Here is a 13,574-nt window from a genome sequence, read left to right on the forward strand (position 1 = left end):
GTCTGTGCACACCTGCAGCCGCACGCCTCCATCCACCTCCGGAAAGCTTCCCTTTTCCCTTTCCCCTTCTTTTCCCTTTTCCCTGCTTTTCCCTTCTTTTCCCTTTTCACTTCTTTTCCCTTTTTTTTTCTTTTCCCTTCTTTTCCCTTTTCCTTTCTCTCTTCTTTTCCCTTTTCCCTTTTCCTTTCTCCCTTCTTTTCCCTTTTCCCTTCCCTGACAAGCCCTTCGCAACAACCACCCAGAGCAGGAGCCGACTGAAATCAGGACAGCTGGGACTGCAGAGAGGAGAATTGGAACTAGGGGAGGAGGAGGAGGCTGGGAGAGGTCTGTGCCTTCCCAGCTCGGTGGTAGCACAAGGTGTGTGGGAGGGGAATCGAGTGGGACGTGGGTATGACAATGGTTAAGGAACTTAAAAGGTGATGGCAAGGGGGGTGGGGATGGGAGGGCTGTGCCAACCTGGAAGCAGGCACTGGGCAATGTGAAGCACTTGAAAACACTTGCCAGCACAAGGCAGGGGCCGGAGCAGCAAAACGGAGAAGGAAACCTGCCCAGGCGTCAAACAGAGGGGGCTAGGAGAGAGGGAAAAGTGGCCGCTGTGTCCCGGGCAGACAGAGCCCAGTAAAGGCCGCTGGGTAGCACTGAACGCTGAGCGCACAGAAAGAGGGAACAGACCCAAAGCGTCTGGCTCAGAACCACTGCAGGAAAACTGTCAGGGATAGAACCGGGAGCCCGATGGTGACATTGGCCAAGGATGGACACCCTCAGCTGCAAGCACGGGTTTGCGCAGAGCTTTCTATAAGCTGCAAAGCTACATTTGCATATGAAAAAAGGCATTTGGAATACAAAGAAACAAATCGCTGCTGCTCGGGCAGTAGCTGCTGCTTTCCCAGATACAAAGTTGAGAGCGGATACCACGAGTGGTGCCTGGGGCTGAGCCGTGCTGGGTGCGATGGAGGAGCAGCTCTTTGCCAGCCACCAGGTCAACAGGAGGTGGTGGTGGTTTAGCTTTGTAAGTAGTGAGTCTATTGTAGGGCTACTAAGGTCATAGGGAAAAGAAAATTGTTTCACAGATGCAGTTTAAAATTAATAGATGGGTAAAATGCAATTTATAAAAAGGCATTCTAAGTCAAAAGGGGAAAGAGACCAAATGAGAAAAAAAAATAAAAGGCTGAAGGGCTCAAGGACTTGGATACAAAGGAAAGATTAGACCTCTTTACGCCAGAGCAGCAAAAATGATCTGGACATTGTATCATAAGCAAAGGGGAAGGGCGTCACAGAAGATCTCCTGGAACTTTGGTAACTAAGGTCACTGGAAACAGAAAACCTATCAGTAACAGTGAGGAGAATCACTCTCCTGAGAAAGTCTTGTCTTCGAGATGAGGAAATACAGAAGATGGGTAATGGCAGCTAGCAGCAGTTACTTCAGCCAGCACAAAAGAAACAGGGCTGCCATGCAGTGAGGAGGGCACACGGACTGAAGGAATTCTGGCAATGTTTACAAAACCAATAAGCATTTTGCTTCCATTTTAAATAAAGATAATTCTGTGAAAGATGGGAGCAGAAGAAAGATGAATAACTGGAAGAATGTCATGGGTGTTTACTGCAGTGGGGAAAAACAAATGGTCTTTTCCCGAGTGCAGACAGGCTGAGTGTGTGATGATGAAGGTGAAAGGAGCCAGAAGTTTTACTGTAGTGCTCAAATCCTTCTGGAATACTTGCATTAGAGAAAGAGAGGAAAATAATTTACAATAATTTGGACAAATTTTGAGGGAAAAAATAAGTATAAAGTTATGGGAATAAATGGGGAAGCCATGAAGTATGCGATTAGATGAGATGTTGCTTCAGCATGATATCTTTCCCTGATACAACTTTGTTTTCCTTAAAGAAAGGAAATGTGGTAGATGTAATCTATTCGGGGTCAATCATACCTGATACCTTCCAGACAGGTGAACGGCTGTTTAAGCAGAAGATATGAGGGGATCAGGAGACAGTGACAGAGGGATGTTTATATGGGCAGTGTCAGACTGAAGGAAAGCTGCTCTGTGGGACTCTTCAAGGCTCCTGTCACCCTTCACATTTTCGTTACAGTGGTGCCATCAAGAACACGAGCATGCCAATGGAATCTGCTGTTGGCAGAGCTGGGAGACATCACCAGTTCAAACAAGGGTGGGAATAGTATACTGGAGAAACTGCATGCCTCTTAGGATTGGTTTAATGAAAATATAATTAAATCTGATAATACTAATGACATGCAGAGATTCATCACAAAAAAATCTTCCATTGACTATGAGATCAGTACTTGGAAAAGAAAGACTAGTTAATCACAAGATGAGTAGGAGCTATGTAAAAAGGGAAACGTAAACCCAGCAATATCAGATAAGTAATTTCAAACAAGATCTGCAGCACAATGTGTGATTCTGTTGGGCAGTCAAGAGTAAATCAAAGTGGAACAAATACGGACAAAAGCCACGGAAGTGAACAGGCACTAGACAGCCCATTTCAGAAGAGGATAAAAACACTTGGTGTATTCAGTTTGGCAGAGCAAAGCAAGCGGGGCTTGGGAAATGCGGGAGCCTGGCAAGTTAAAGCTAAGGGCCAATGTCAGCAGGAGAACAAGTGGCTATAAGCTCAGCTCTGCAGTTGGCATAGCAAACCAGTAGAGCAGCCCTCTAACAAGAGCGGTAGGAGCAAAAATCCTATCTGACTTATTTTAAATGGAGCTGGAGGAGGTTATGGAAGGGATTACATGGTGCGGTTGACTGCAGTGGCAATGAGATTGGATGACTGAGAGATCCCTTCTAGAGGCCCACAAAAAATATTCTAACACCATTCCATACATAAATATTTAAGCCTAACATACAGTGATGCAGGCAGCAGTGGTGTCTCCAACACCTAAAGGGGTGTGTTAGGAAAGAGAGAATGGGAAAGGGTGATGAAAATGAGACAACACTGCAATAAACCGGTTTTATAAAGGAGATGACTAATGAGAGACTGGATGAAAGTGCTAAAATAACTGGAGAATGGGATCTTCTCCCTTTCTCAGAACACAAAAGCAGAACAGATTGAAAGGTGGGACTTCTGGAAAAACTGAGATACAAAATATGTTCTTGTAAAATACATTAATTGAGCTACTGCGCTAATTGTAGTAGGAAGGCACTGGGACAAAAATTAAAATTATCGCTGTATGAAGAAGGAGCATGCATTTATAAATCATGAGAAAATGCATTTTTACAGTACTTCATGCTAGCATATAATTCATAGGCAGCAGTAAATTTTTCTCCCCACATTTTGCACCAGGCTCTGAAGTATTACGGACCAGAAAGAGCTCTAACACAGTGTGGACGGGCTTTCTCATCCACCAGCCTTTTTAATACAGAATTTCTTATGTCTTCCCCTCAGTTATATGGAAGTGACTGCTGTCAGAGACAAAGTCTTAGCTGGGACGGGCATGGGTCAGAGCTGGTGCAAATACACATTTGCACTCTTCAGGGGTGTGTTTTATTTTCTGCCACAGTTCTGAGGGTAAGTTTGCATGCAGCTTACACCTTCCATAAAGACACTTCCACCGACAGCCAGGGAATGAACGGTACTTTGTTATCCAGTGCTTTGGTAATTAACTTCTAATGCATGTCTTCACGGAAACAAGTGGTGTGGACATGGTGTTTGGAAACACAGACAACATCTGCTCATTCCGGATAAATTTGCTTTCCAAAGCACTGTGAATTCTGTCTTTGGCTTTACAGGGGTAGATACAAAAAAGTTGTCTGTTCATGGCACAGTACATATGTCCCATGCTCCCAACTTACAGAGCCAAGTCCGCCAAGCCCTGCGAAAAGCCCAAGAGCAGAGTTTACCCCCTCCTCTGACACAGCCTTGCATCACCTTCCAAGAGGAAAACAAGAGGGAGGGAACAGGGATATTAAAAGAAACTACATAAACAGGAAAACATATTCTCTCTGTACTGGGAGAGATCTCCTGGCCAGCGAAGGGCGAGCTTACTGGGCAAGATAGGATCTTCATTCCAGGGCCGGGAAAGGGGGAAGGGAGGGAGGGACATGCTCCATGCACCCTCACCTACCCGCAGACCCTGCGTGGTTTCTGTAGCAGCACAACAGCAGGCATTTTTCTCTCTCCACAAGAAAGCCTGACTAATGTTCTGCAATTATATTAGTCTGCATCTTAATCAGATTTTCTCTTCTCTTAAGTTTGCTTTCCAGCTGCCCCATTTCCTCCTTATGTAACACTCCCAAACTCTAATCCAAGAAGTGAAAAGCTCAAGGTTTTCTTTTCCATTCTGGGCTGCCCATCTGCTGGCAGGGTTTTTTTTGTTTGTTTGTTTTTGGGGTTTTTCTTTGTGTGTGTGCTGGTTTGTACCCCCACCATACAAGCAGTTGTTCTGCACACAGAACTCCAGTTTGATCTGAAAAGGGACAGGGGGAAAACCCCAGTGATGGAATCTATTGAATTAATACAAGCTCTAACGCTTCATACAAAAATGTATGTGTGAGAGCTTAGCAGAATTTTTGTTTTCCATTTTAGGAATGCCTCAGGACTGATACTAAGCCCTCTAAAATATGTGCAATTAAAGTGTCATTGCCGGCCTCTTTAAATCTCACCTTGTGTTCCAACAGAGTCAGTTGGTTGAGGGGCTGACACCTGGGTTACATTGCGAAAGGTCGCTGACAGGTCCTGCTCTGCCAGACAAACCGCTGGGTGATGCTCACACCAGCAGAGGAGCGCCGGGGCTGGCACAGCTTCTCCCAGTTCCTAAGCAAATGAAGAGCTTTTTGCAGATAACATCTGCAAGTCTAACCCTACCCAGCCTTTAACTTCATGGGGTCATCACACAGAAGTCACATCCCTGAAACTACAGGCAGGGAAGGCAGTGTTTCTGTTACCACCTCTCCACTTCTTGGCTGTCACCTCTGGTGGGTGCTTGGTGCACGCATCCTGCCCTGCTCGGGGGTCAGCCAGGACGGCACAAGCCCTCATTGAACATGGCGTGAGCTAACCTTGTTGTGAAGTGGAAGGATACTGAAAACTTTACATTTTTAATAGAACTTCTTCAGCCAGGAGGATGTGAATTCAAGTCATGTCTACATACTACAACAGAAAGTTATGATGAGTGAACATGTAGGTTGCAAAGTCAAATGCAGAAAATATAGGAAGTGCCAGAAATAAGATTGCCTGGGCAACCTTAACTCATCCTCCCACATGCATATGCGTTTTCTTACAGCCTTAATTGCATAATGTCATACCATTATACTGTCTCCTGTCATACCGGCAGTCTGTCTTCTGTTTGCCCATGGGAACAGAGCACCTAAATATACTTGAAGATTTGGATGTTATTCAGCATTTCTTCTACATCCTCAATTAATCAGCCCCGTGGTGCAACACAGAAAGTATTTCGTTGGTAGAAGAATTACTAACCCCTTCATAGGCTCGTCATGGTGTATGGCAAAGATACACGAGAAAAGTTCAAACTCTAAGTTAGCCAGGCCGCTGAAGTCCAGCGTGTTCCTGCCACTGAAACTCCTTTCAGTAGAAGCTGGATCCACATGCCATTTTAAAAACGCAATTACTGTTAACAATTTGAAAGTAACAGTTTAAAAACAGCCTGCCACTATACAGATTTCCGTAAGAAGCCGGGTGTTCCAAAACATTTTGTTGATAATCCAAAGTAGACAAACAATAAAAATGTAATGGGGAAAAATGGAAAGTAGATTATTCCTACTTGGGAAACACTACTAGTAATCTATATAGCTACATAGATATACAGGCTATAAGAAGCTGGTTATATTTTTCTTCATTGTGTTTCTGTATGATAAATTTCTGTATTCTGTTTTGTCTGAGTCTAAAGCCCATTGGTGATGTTTTGTGAAGGATGTGTTTTAAGGCATTTAAATGAGAGAGCAGTGCTGCCTACAAGGCAGCCTTAAAAAATGTTATTCATCAATGTTTCAGGCTAGTCATTAGCAGTCACACAATTATTATGCTGGCAAATGACTATAGATAGGCAGCCGAAAATTGTCAGAGGAATGGCATTCATTTTTACCAGCAAAAAAATGAGACTTTTGAGCTACTGCAACACCCAACATTTTAATAACAATCCATTTTTCAACGATACACTGTTCAGCTGGATAACCATGCCCAAGGACTAAACACAGGAAGCTTAAGATCAGACTGTCAGCTATGTTTGTTTTCTGTAAATCCCTTTGTGATGATGATGAACTGCACCATAACAGAGAAGGACAGTTTAGTGTTATTGTATAGATGACTCATACAGTCTCTATGGTTTGACAAGAGCACAGGGGTTTTTTTTCTAAATAAAGTAGTCAGTCCAAAAATAGAAGTAACACTTAGAAGAATGCAGCTCCAGGAGGAATTACAAATTCCATCTACCAAAAACACAGAGGTTGGTATGCTGGGGCATCTCTGCTGAGGATATTGTATGAAAGCCATTAATTCTTCATCTGGAATGTAAATCTATGCCATCCAAATGGGTTTTAAGTATTTCAAGGTAGAACTTCAGTTCCTTGCTAGAACCAGTTTTAACCAGTTGGGCAATTTTCACAGTCATTTTTATATTTGCTTTCTTGCTCAGAGCCCAGAGTTATGTGCCCTGTTGTCCCTGCAGTGCTGCGATGCGGTGTGGCTGGAATGGGTCCCCAGGCGAGGGAGGCAACGGGGCTGGTTCTGCCAGCCCTCCTCCTCTGCTCAACCCTGGCATGGCCTCCCCCACCAGCCAGCTCCAGGGCCATCACACCGCTTGCACAGGCGAAAGGGACGCCGCTGCCACAGCGTATGCAGTTGCACGTGCTAAGGTTTAATGCCACCTTGTTCATTGGAAGAAAAGGAAAGCATCAAGTCCAGGTAGAAGGAAAGCATTTCCACTTGTTTCTCATGCTATGCCAGAGCACTTTCCCTTCTCCCTAAAATATTCAGGAACATTTGAAAACAAATACTCTCATTTGCCCGAGATACCCTTGAGATGGGGTTTTGTGGCTGAACTACACCTCACCTTTAACACCGTCTCACTGAATTCTCAAATCTCACCCAACCAAACCCAAAAAGTCTCAACTGATGAATCCATTGGTCGTGTTTTCTTACAGAATGAATTACAGGAGCCTCCACCAAATGAGAAGGGAAAATACTAACAGAGAATACTAAAAAGAGAAAGGAAAATACTAACTCACTGCCTAGCTTCTAGCCAGGAGCTGTAGGGGTAAAATGCATGATGCACCACAGCTTGGGGTCTGTGTCACCCACCTGCCCAGAAACTATCTGTAATGCAACCAGGTTGAACTACATCCTGAGAGGAAGTTTCTGTTCACATGGTCCAAAATAAAGCCCATCGCTACTAACGCTTGTCGGACACAGGTGAAGACATGAAAGAAAACCTGTGCTTAAACTGGCTCCTCTGGGAAAGGTCCCTCTCCTGGATGCAGGCTGGGGCAGCAAGTTTTGTCAAGGGGGACGAGTAGGAGGACAAGGGAGCAAGCCAGCCGGCTGAAGGCAGAGGAACTTCTATCTGGCTCTGTTGCAAACTGGTTTAACATGGGTTTTCCTTAATTTCTGATACCCAAGGAGTCACACTGCTATAGGACAACCATGGAAGGGATGCAAATACGGCACAGCAATTGCCCCCTGCCCAGATGGGACGGCTGGCTTGGACTGGAGGCAGCCTTACACATACCAGCAGGTGACTGGGCTCTTCCAAGGCTCTCAGCAGTGGACAAGCCACCATTTAGGAAGTAGGGCTGGGCTTGGTTTTGCTGTTAAAAAACAAAAAACTCTGCAGTATAACCTAAACAACCAAGACATCCAGTGGCTCATCCTTATTTCAGTATTGCTCCAGCTTAGATCTAACAACAGCTCTATGCTTTTTGCATCAGGGATACTTTCATGTGCTTGGAGCAGGTTGCAGAGCGATGACTTCTGTGACTTGGCTACCGGGGGGCTTCATTTGACCTTGGGACTTCGCTGCCTTCTTATAGTAATGGCAAAGGGAGGACTGGAACTACAGTCTCCATTAAGTGTCAACTTGAAATACACAACACTTTAAATTTCAGATGAAAGGTCATTTAAATGCAAAATATGAACTTTTATTCATTAAAGTACGTAAGAAAATGCTCCGTTATATGCTACTGTACTACTGTGCAGTATGTATTTTGCTAGAGGTTTGGTTCCACCCATGTTGATATTAGTAACAAAGTTTACATTAATTTTCATGGTATAGGAATAGAATTACTCACTACAAAATGCATTCCTATAGTCTGAAGTTGGGCAAAAAAACAGTATCTAGAAAGTCTGGGAAAACTTATGCTTTCTCACAGCTGCATTTGTAAAACAGATTTTTTCTTTTAATTTGACTTCTGACCAAGATTGAATTGTAACTCAAGACTATTATTTCAAATTGCAGAAATGAATACTAAGAATCAGCATTAGGCTAGCTATAAAGCAAGCTATATGCTTGCTAAGAGCATATAGAAAAAATTGTGTAATAAGTCAAGCTTTAAAGCAATTCCAACTACAGTCAACTACTGGAAAATTAGATGATGTTGAAATTTAATACATATTGGGTTTTTACCGCATTCTAGACAAAGAATCACTTTATCTGCAGGTCTGACTATGAACAACAGTAATTCTCCCCAGTAGTTATTGTCAGCATCTCTCTTGAATTCCCATGGGTGTAAAAGAGAATAGGTTTTGCACAAAAATAATTAGGAGAACCAGTCAAATGAGGTGTTATTCTGGCCATACTACTTAACTGTAGATGTAGACAACAGCTGACTCACTGCTTAGAATCACACATTCTCTCACATCTTGGCGTCTGAAATAGCTGAAACATCACAACCTGAAAACAGGATTTATAACTGAGAAGTGGAAGTATTTTGCATTAATATTACATATAAACATGAATAAAACATTAACACGTAACTAGAATGTTTTTAATTTGTATCTGAGCAGTAACTGCAATCTCAGCTGTTTCGAAATACCAGAAGGCAGTTGTACATAAAAGATTCATTCTCTTTTGGTCTATGAATCAGCTACGAAAGAACTGAAGTTGCAGTTCATTCTCCTGTGCGCTCAGCAAGCCGAATAACTACATTATTACCGATCTGGGACAGATTGTAATGTTATAATTAACTCTGAGATAAAAACTGCTGAAAAAAATGTCAGTACTCAGTAAAAATATTCGGGGGGAAAAAAAAAGAACAACGGGCTGAGACTACAATAGAGCATAATTTTCTCAAACTCTACTCATACAGTATTTTCTAAACCAACATTTACATTTTTTAATGGATGTCCCACTTTCTTTGACTAGCAAATCATTTGCAGAAGTAGAAACTTTTGTTCAGAGTTATAATGAGAGATTGTTTGCAGAAAGAAAGATTTTTTTCAAGACTCCTTGGAAGCTGTACAGCAGCTCATCTATGTTGATTTAGCTTACAGTTTTTCTTAACACTAGGACAAACTGACCTTTAGCTGGAAAAGAAGTACTAAGTGGGGATATTTTATTTATCACTTTTTATTGCTTTAAATAAAATGCAAAGGCAAATTATGTGATTCTTGGTTTGTGTTTCAGGCCTGTAGCTCCACTTGCACTTGAAAAAGCACCCAACATATTTTCAGAGAAAAAAAAATATCTTCAAATGTGAGAAAAGAAGCGTGCAACAAGTACAGGATGGAAAACAAATTCTGCAAAGGAAGCAAATCGCAGCTGGCATTTTTGATGGGGAGAGAGAAAGGCACTGTGGGCAGGCTGGGTACAGAGCCCGGTGGTAGTACTCAGAAAAGTGAGGGGTCTGGGAAGAACGCATTCATCCTGTAACGTTTTGCAGTCCATAATGCATAGGTTTCTTAAATGGAGCCATACAGACATACTTTTTGCAGGTAGTTGTTTCCATCCAGACTGGCATTCTGTCAGAACCCTTGGCATTCTACCGTCACCAGGAGCTACAGCGATGATGACATGCAGCCCCACTCATGCACCGAGTGACGAGCCCTGCAGCCAGCCTCACCTCCCAGCTCTGCCAGCGACATGGACTCCTGCGGTCCGAGCAGCAGAAGGAAACATGGACGCAACTCATCTGCATCAAAAACAGATCAGCTGCTGCCATGAGCAGAGCTGTGTATGGGCAGCCAGAAGAGGAATGGGGAGATCAGAAGAGGTAAGAAACCGTTTGCTTTTGCTCAGTTCAGCCCCATCGCAGTGCATGGCCAGATCCAAAGGTTACTGGCATCAGTGGGATTTCTGGAGCTCAGTGCCCTTGCCTCAGGGCCTCCAGGAGGTGAGTGCCCCCCTAGATCTGAGGTGCCCAAAGTTAACTTGAGTGCCACCACCGACAGCAGCAGGTACCAAGATGTAAAAAGATGGCTAACCCCTTGTACAGCAGTGATCATGAGCCTGCGTCTGGTCACACCTCAGGACAAAGAGTGTCCCGACCCCCTCTCTGCGTCCTTGTGTCACCCACCCCAACACCGAGCCAAGCCCATCCAAACTCCCATGCTTTCCCCCACCACTCCCTCCCCGTTCCATACAAACTCAGACGCCCAGCCCAGCCCTCCTGCTTGTCCGCCTGTCCCTGCCCCATGCCTCAAGCTGTCTTTCAGCATCCTGAGCCAAAAGCACAGTTCCCACGTTGGCAGTGTTCCTGCAGGCTTCTGTATCAGGCCACCCTCACACCTGAGGGCTTGCCAGGCTAGAAGCCAGAGCCTCCCCCGTCCCCTGCCAGTGCTGATGGGGCACGCAAGGCAGCCCCTGGTTGCCATCCCAGAGGTGCCAAGAGCAGAGTGGAGCCAGCTCCAGGTCTGGGTTCGTGCTGGCGCACAGTCTCACCGGTGGTACGAGCACTGGTGTGCAGCGGTGATGCTGTGTGGGAGATGAAGTGTCCTGGGTCTGAGGCCAGGGAGCCCTGGCTCTCATGGCAGGTTAGTCTGTTCACTCTCACATGGGTTTTTTCTGGTGTGTGTGTTCCTCCTGCTCCCCACCCCAACATCTGCTGACATCCTTTCCCCTGGCTAATTGCCATAAAGGTCTGTCATCATGCAAGAAACTGCCAGTGGCTTGTAGGTGAAACTTGTGGCTTCAAGCATGGCTTTGTTTGGGAATGCATGAGAAAACGTAAGCATCACGGGTGTGCAGGGCTGTTGAGACTCCCAAGGAGAGGCTGCCAGCACGGGCGGCGAGGCTGGATACTGAACACTCACCATTTACATTTCATCACATATTACTGGAGGACATGTACTCCGTGTCTAGAAAATTAAGCTGTTATTACAAGACAAAAATTCATATGCTCTGAGGCTTGGTTTTGGCCTCGGCGCAAGGCTGTGTGCTCCTAGGAGTGGAGCGGTTGTGAAGCAGTAAGGGACATGCTCTGATTCACCGTGCGATCCAGCAAGAGCTTCCAAACCATGGAGCAGTTGTTTTTCTTAGAGTCGCCAAAAGATTTTGTTCACCTGCCAAATTCATCTGACTTGTCCTGCCTTGCACCCCTTTGGAAAGAAAGAGCAGACCCAACTGGCGTACGCTGTAGTCACAACTAAGGCAAGCTCCTCCAAGCTCGGGTGTACTTCAGCTCACAGAGACAAACTGCGGGTAAAGATATATACAATATCCTTCAAGGAGACAAATGGAAGCAATGTGTGCTGTATCAAGTACTAGCAGGCTATGTTTCTGTGATACATACTGGTTTTTTGAGAGAGCCAGAGTAAGATTAGCGGGTCTCTGCAAGAAACCCCAAACAAGACCACTGATACAAGAACCATATGAGTTCTTGGATCAGCCCCATTGCTGTGGGAGGTTTCTCTGGCCTCCTGCTAATGCCTTTCTACGTACTTGCTTCTCAGCGTTCCCAGTGTTCAGTCAGCTTTAACAAGAGGAAACATATTGTACACAAAAATATTAGAAAAAAAGGTACACGTACCTGATTTCCTAATTACAAGAAATTCAAAGAAGCACTTTATGCATGGTTCTAACAGCTTCTTTCCCATTTCCCTTCTCTTTTCTTCTCCCTTCCTCTCTTCCAAGTCTGCTGATAGGTATTTTGGGGTCTATGAATTGTGGCTGCAGAGAGTGCATTTCTGGAACACTCTCTGTGGTTCTCCTAGCTATAAAACATGTAGTTAGCCCTCTCTGATGGACCATAAATATAGAAACACTCACCTAGCTGTTTGCTGTAATGCTGTATTGCTTCCACTTCTGAATTATATCAAAAGCAAGTTGTATTAGCCAGTTCCTCATTTTCATCTCATCATCAGGTGCTCAAAGGTGGGTGGATAAAAAGCACCGTCAAGGTGTGATGCACTGTTAGTAGAATGGTGGCTTGCACAAAAAAGTGCAGGTGCTTTCAGTGTGCAAATGAGGCCAGGTTGTGCTGGCAAAGGATGAAAGTTGGGGGAGATTTCTGGGAGTGAAGTTCCATGATTCCCTAGCAGGGATTAACTTCTATCAACTTGGCGAGATGGCAGAGCCACCCATCAACTGCTGAATCAAGGATGAGGTAAAAAGACTGGAAGCTCTGCCCCCCCTGTTGTCACCGGTGCTCGTCTCCTGGGGGGTGGCCAAAGCAGCTTCAGGAGGACATCTATAGGACTTTCTGTGGCCCACAGACGTTCACAGGGAAATTGCCGCCAGCCAGAGTCAGTAGGAAGGATGATGCTTTTATACACAGCCAGTCCATTTGTCATGTCCAAACAGATGTAGGGTCACATGATAGCCTTGGCTGCACAAACACGGATGCCGTGAAGTTTCTTACACCCAGCTTTACTAAGACACTTAGGGACAGTGGTGCTCAGAGACACAGGCTGGTTTTTCGGGTGCAGATGTTCAGCTCACTTTTTTCTCTTCAGAGGGCAGAGTCATGCGGACTGCCTGTGACAGCCCATGACTGCTCAGAGTCTGAAGTGCTCACCTAGAAAGCAGGAGACCTGCATTCAGTGCTCTCCTCAGCCTGACGTGACTTAAAGCAACACCTTGCCCCCTCCGGGAGTCTCTTCCAGCCACTGGACTGCATACTTCTATGGAACCAGGGCATTCCCTGCCTCTTCTCTCAAAGCAGAGTGATAGAACAGGAAAGAAACGAGCTTCAGAGGGCCAGAGTGAGAAAGAACAAGCGAGAAAGCACCTCTTTATGTCATCCACTAATGTGGGCATTCAGCTGAAGGACCGAGACATTGGCTCCAGCCTGCTTTCTGAACTGGAAGAGGGGTTTAAGAGCTGTATACTTCCATCCCAGCTGTGAGAATAATTAACATGAACAGACCCCCTCTTGAAAAATAAAAGGTTATTCAAGTAAACCAATGTAATGACTGTTGCTAGAATGCCATATCCCACAGGAGCAGACAAACCAATGATTCATTAATGCTTCTAGCTGGAAAGGTAGGGGCTGTTATCCTGTCGATTAACGTAACCTCCTATCTCTCATTAGAGCACAGACTGGAAGCAAGTCCGAGTCAACCTTTATTATTATAATGAGTCATATGCACTGTGGCAACTGCTCAGACATCCCCCGAGCCAGCCCTCATGCTATGTAAAATAAGGGGCAGTCCAAATACCTGACAGCTTCACA

Source organism: Falco rusticolus, chromosome 1 (assembly GCF_015220075.1).
Source record: "Falco rusticolus isolate bFalRus1 chromosome 1, bFalRus1.pri, whole genome shotgun sequence".
Classification (NCBI taxonomy): Eukaryota; Metazoa; Chordata; class Aves; order Falconiformes; family Falconidae; genus Falco; species Falco rusticolus.